Source organism: Elephantulus edwardii, unplaced genomic scaffold (assembly GCF_000299155.1).
Source record: "Elephantulus edwardii isolate Elephantulus edwardi_28Jun2011 unplaced genomic scaffold, EleEdw1.0 scaffold00122, whole genome shotgun sequence".
Taxonomy (NCBI): domain Eukaryota; kingdom Metazoa; phylum Chordata; class Mammalia; order Macroscelidea; family Macroscelididae; genus Elephantulus; species Elephantulus edwardii.
Genome location: NW_006399872.1, coordinates 10,745,691 through 10,752,206, shown reverse-complemented (window position 1 = coordinate 10,752,206; position 6,516 = coordinate 10,745,691). Strand labels below are relative to the sequence as shown.

The 6,516-nt window shown below is 36.6% G+C and overlaps 1 pseudogene; it reads right to left on the bottom strand.

Annotated features, from left to right (window-relative positions):
- Positions 1 to 4,750: 4,750 nt before the first annotated feature.
- On the bottom strand, positions 4,751 to 6,369 carry LOC102877690 (annotated as a pseudogene).
- Between the last annotated feature and the right edge of the window lie 147 nt (positions 6,370 to 6,516).

Sequence of the window (6,516 nt, the reverse complement as noted above, 5' to 3'; positions counted from 1 at the left end):
CCTGGGGTGTACTGCCTGGCCCTTGGAGAGAACTCTTTGGCCCCTGGGAAGAGCCTTCAGGTTGCTGGGAAAAACTACCTAGGGTATACAAAGAATTTTACCTAAGCTACTTTTCTCTACTTCCTCCACAAGTACACCTCTAAATAACACTTTCAAAGCCCTTCTATTTGCAACACACAAGTTTGTTCTCACTAGGCGTGCTCCCTTTCCTACAGGTAACCTTAACATTGAGGTTTACTTCAGACCTGAACCCTGAACCCATTTCCAGAGACAAAGGGATATATAACTGCCAGCTAAGGAATCAAAAGAGGACGGAGCCTCAGGGTTCAGCCAGCCAACTCCAGTAGACCCACCTTGGCAAACACTTTGCAGCCAAGAGGACAGTAAATGTCAGGAAAATATCTTCTAATTGAACAAGAAGGCATGCAGCTTCAATCCAGGAAGACCAGTAAGGTGATAAAGTGGGCTTCCCTTCCCCCTTCAGATCATCACTCCTGTTTAGCATGAAGAAGCCAGAGAGTCTACACCTCATTGCCAAATGAGAAACCCACAAGTGAATAAGACTTTTTTAGAAAAAAAATTAGTCACCTTTTGAGTATGCTTACCATTACCCTGTCTCTTCTTGTAGCCAGTGGATCTTTCTCATTTCTTTTGCTCACCTCCACTCCACCCACGAAATTGTTCAGCCCTGTGATTTCATCCCAGCCCATCCTCACACTTCTGCTCCCAGTCCTCACCCCCTTGTATGCTAATACATGTTTTTCACAATAAAAAACTAAATTAAAATTTTAAAAAATTAAAAAAGAAGAGGCTGTGGCACTAGAGACATTATCTCCAATGTTAGCTGGGTCTTGGCAGAAAGCAAAGAGTACCAGAGGAATGTCTATCATTGACTATGCAAAGGCATTTGACTATTTTGATCACAATAAATTATGGTTAACTTTGAGGAGAATGGGAATCCTATAACACTTGATTGTGCTTATTCAAAACCTATAGTTGGATCAGGAAGCTGTCCTCAGAACAGAGCAGGGAAACACTGTATGGTTCAAAATCAGGAAAGTAGTGCGTCAAGTATTGATCCTGTCTCCATATCTTTTAAATCTGTATGCAGAACAAATTGTTCAGGAAGCAGGGATTTATGAGGAGGAATGTGGCATAAGAACTAGAGGAAGATTAATCAACCACCTGCATTATGCAGATAACCTTGCTTACTGAAACTGAGAAGGATCTGAAGTACTTGCTGCAGAAGATCAAGGACTGTAGCCTTCAATATGGATTTAAAGCTCAGCATCCAGAAGACAAAGATTCTCACCACTGGGTCAATTGACAGCACCATGATGATGGAGACGAGATTGAGGTTATTAACATTTACAGCATTCTCGGTTCAACAATTAACACTCATGGCACCATTAGTCAGAAAATCAAAAGACAAATTGTGTTAGGTAAATCTGCTGTCAGGGACCTTTCCAGAGTACTGAGAAGCAACAATGTCAGTCTAGAGACTAAGGTGTGCATGATCCAGTCCATGGTCTTTGCAATTATTTGCTAGCATCAGAGAGCTGGATAATGACTAAGGATGATAGAAAAAGAATTGATGATTTTGAGTTGTGGTGCTAGAGAAGAGTCTATACCATGGACTGCCAAGAAAACAAACAAATCTGTCTTGGAAGCTAGGATTCTGAAACTTTGTCTCACATATTTTGGGCATGTTGCCAGGAGGGACCCATCCTTGGAGAATGACATCATGCTCAGAAGGGTGGAGGGACAGCGAAGGAGAGGAAGACCCCAGGTGAGATGGATTGATACAGTAAGTTGGACAATGGGGACAGGTGTGTCTGAGTCAGACTGGCTCATGACAGGGCAGGCTTCAGAAGGTTTCTATGAATTGCAGGTGATTCAACAGTACCTAACAACAACATGTTAATAACTGTATGTTTGCGTTTACACATTATAGCAACAAAAAGTATGGAAAGATAGCAAAAGTCAGGACAAATAAGGTCTCCCTCATAAGACTTTGGGCCTTGTATGAAGTGATTAAAGAGCATAGGTCGATTTTCATTCATTCAAAATATCGTTAGTTCTCACTACTTAGAAACCCAGAGCTGCTACTATTGTTGACGTTTCTAAGTCTAGTTGTTTAAATGTTTATTTTCTTGTGTAGGCTATACAACTATTCCAGCTAATACTAATTTCTTTAAAATACTAGAGTGATTTCAATTTCTTGAAATGAAATCATCCTTAATAAAAAACTCATACAGCAAATATTGTTTTAGGCAACAGCTTCAAAGGGATAATTTTATTTGGGGTTGGTACCTGAGTAGAGATAATATTGTATAGAGAGAAACATTATATTTCACACTGGAAGCTCAAAAGTTTATAATAAGATCAAGAGTAAATTAATTCTTTCACTCTGGGAAAAACTGAACAACCATTGGAAAAAACTGAATAACCAGATAGTTTCTTATCTAGTATCATAGAATAGAAATGTATAAGTAAGCAACAAACCACGTATAATTGCATTTGTCTGAACTGAATAACAAGAAATAAATAATTAGATTCAGATCTGAAAATTCTCATCTCAAGTCATAAAATATAATTAAGGACATTTTCCAGGAGATTCTAACAGCAGTGATTTCTCTTTCTTACAATGATGAAAAAACTCAGATCACCTTCAACACACTAGAGTTGGATTCTATAGAACTGACGAATGTAATAAAATCAGCTGAATTCACAACTTCACTATGTTTTATGTGTGAAATCAGAATATTTTATAAATTAACCAGCAGATAATCTGGTGGTTTAAAATAATTATAGTTCACACATACTTACACATGTTTTAGCAGCACAACTAATTACATATATACTAAGTAGCCTCTGCCCCAATAATGGAGAAGATTATCAGATAACATTGTTTTTTTCTTCTTCATAAGAAATTTGAAAATGTACAAACTTTCTAATTCTTCTCTTCTAATATTACTATATATTATATATTAATTAGATATTAGATATTAAAACTTGGAAGCAGGAATGGCATCTACTTCCTAAATAACATGCCTTTGGAAACTCTATGAACTTTGATAAATTTAAATAATTGTAGAGGAGCTTCAGGCCTTTTGTTCATAGGATTGTTATGAGTCATGTTCACCCCAAAGGCAATCAACAACAATAACAACAACATATACTAATACATTAGTAGTAAAAATTGGATTCCTGGCCAATTCACTTCATCTTGGAGAAGAGACTTACCTATTACTATGAAAATAAAGAACGTCCAGCAGTACTTTCACACGACTTTAGAGGAAGAAAAAAGGTCTGATGATCTACTTCTAAAAAAGCAGTTAATTGAAGCTCTAAGGATTGTTCAATTGTTATGAAGTTGTAATGAGTTATGAACTGATTCCATGGCAACTAACAATTTGTACATGTAGAGTTAGAATATATAAGAACTCACATTTTGTTGTAGTTATGTACCATAAAGTAGGAACTGACTCTGGTGGGTTTTCAGAGGCAGTCAATCCCATGGGAGGAAATTGCCCATCCTTCTTCCGAGGAGCAGCTAGTGACCTAAGCCACATGCTTTCAGGATTGCAGCAGCTTCTTGCCATTATAGAGTTAGTATATAGAAGAACTCACTTAGATAAATAAATATAACAAATTTAGTAATTTATATTATTAAAATATCTAAAGCAAAAACTAGGAATGAATTTTTAAGTCTGTTCTATTAAGGAAAATTGAACATAAAAATTAATTGGGTACAGTTACCAGATAACTTACTTGACATTTTACTTCAGGTATCAAATAATGATTTTTACACTTTTTTAAGTTAGGTTAATCAATATTAATTTTAACAGTGCCTTATGTTATGTCAAAGAGAGAAACTGAGTGGTTTTCTGAGAAACAGAAAAAGATAAATTTAGTAACATTATGAGAAAGAAATGCCAGTTCAAAAAGACACAAAACAGGTTTAGAAAAATAGATTTTAATGGAAAAAGTAAATATTCTGAAAATAACTTGCTGGCTATTCTGTTGCAGGGAGAAATAGTTTTAAGAATGACTGCAAATAGATAAACAGCTTGATTTCAGTAGGAATCTTCCAATTTGATTAACAGAGCAACTTTATGTTATATATTGGGATGTTGTTGTGAAGTGTCAATGAGTTGAGTATGACTCAGACTGACCCCAGGAACCCATGAACTCTGAACTCTGGTCTATCCTGTACCGTCCTTATCATTCCTGACACATATTAGGCCATTGCCAAAGACATTACATAAATCCATCTCATAGCGGGTCTTCTTCTTGGCTGACCCTCCTCCTTCTCATGCATGTTGTTCTTTCCCAAGGAATAGCCTCTCCTAACAACATGTCCAAAGTATGTGAGACTAAGCTTCACCAAATTTGTCTCAAAAAAACATTCTAGTTACACTTTCTCCAACACATATTTGTTTGTTCTTTTTTTTATTAACCAATATTTCCATGTTCAATCTCAAAATTATTTTGCACAGAGCAGCAGAAACAATTTAAATGCCTACATGAACAGGAAGAACTGGGGGGGTGTGGTGAAGATACATATTCCATTCAAATATCCTTAAGCCTCTTGAAGGATGACTCAAGAATCATTTTCTTTCCTTCTAATCCACAAATAAATGCAGCTGGTTCAATTATAGAAAGGCCTGGAAACAGCACAGATGTGTTTCATAGCTCTGAAGATACATTCTAGTGTTTTCACTAAAAGAAAAGTCTATTGGTTCCATTATGCCACGTAGAGGTACTGATTTGAAATGTCTTTATCTCTCTCCATATAGTCTCTGTCTATAACAGATTCAATTCTCTTTTTCAAATCTCCAGGCTTCACTGGAAATTTCAGCTGATTATACAATTCAGAAACTAGAATATTATGACCAAGTGTCTTTCTCATCTTCATTATTCGCACTATAGGAGCATCAATCTGGTACTGTCGATCTTGAAACACTCTTTCAGTGGTGCAAACTTGCTCCTCAACAGTTTCTTTCATCTGAATTTGATTGATCTTTATTCTAAACAACTTGTGCTTGAACTCTCCATTAAAAAGGAATTTACCTCCATCTTCTCCATTCTTTCCTTTTGGACTTTTAATCAGTACACGTGCTTTACCACTAGCCAGAGACTGTAATGTTCTTCGTAATTCACTATCCTCTATACCAGTTGCCATTTTTATTTTTCAAAACGGAATTCATCCCCTTCATTAAACATAAGCAGCACTAATGTCTGGAAAAGGGAAACCTGGAACTCCTTCTTTCCTTCTTTGAATTCTGCTTTCAAAACAGCCCAAAGTAGTTTTCCACTGAAGTTTTCGACCACTGTGCTTTCCAAGATAAAATGTCTTAAATACTTCTTGCAGTTTAACCCTTTCTGGAGTTAAATGTACTTCCATAAGTGTGTATGTTGGCCAGTAGCCCATTGTGAGTACATTTACTGTTAGATCTATCGCTCCTGGATCACTCTGATTTTGTATATACTGCTTAAAATGAACCATGGTATCCTTTGAAAGTTCCATGTCTTTGAACATGCCTTACAGTTTGCTGGTAAAAGCAGCTCCACATTCATGTTTTAGTTTTGACAACATAGACTTTTCAGAATCTACTGAGGCACTTTTTTCAACAAGGAGTCTTTTTGCCAAATCTTTTTTCTAAAATGCTTCAAAGACATCTTTACCATGAATAAACCTGAATATTATCATAAATTTGTCAAGGATTCTCTCTAGTTCTTCATTTGTTGCTTCTTTATTACTGGCTCTTAACTTCGCATCGACATGCTTTGCTATCAGTTCTGCAGGCTTATTTGGTCTCTTGTTGATAAATGTTTCAAAGGACTCCTTCATCAAGTTGATAAATTTTTCATTTCTCTGAAAGCATACCTCTATGATGTGGTCCACTTTATCCTTAAAATCTAAGAGATCTTGCACAATATCATTATCTTTTTCAGGATTAATAACTATCGTTGTTCCAAAAGTCTTGATGTATTCATTCCAGTGCTGTAATAGTACCTGCTGACCGCCCTTTACCCGACTGAACAAATGGAACATCTGTGTGAGATCAGGCACTCTATTCTCATCAAGTTAAGTGATAAAGCCCTTTCTGCAGAATTGCTGTTAAATGCTCTCCTAATAGCTGTTGTTCCACACATACAATTAGTGGTTTCTGTGTACTGTGGTCTAAGTATGTGATTATTCGATCTCCTTCTTCTTCTAAACGTTTACTTACATGGTTAAGATATTCTGGAACCTCTCTTTCTTGCATTAATCTTTGGCCTTCAGCAGCATATAAACAATCCATTTCGTCCAAAAAATTTTAGTTCAAATGAATCTTTATATACATGAAGATCAGAGAGCATACTTAGTTGTTGTTGTTGTTGTTATGTGCCGTCGAGTCGTTTGCGACTCATAGCGACCCTATGCACAACAGCCCTAAACCCTGCTCTATCCTGTGCCAACCGCACTGCCTCTGACACACCCATCCCGATTACCCCAGTCACCGAATC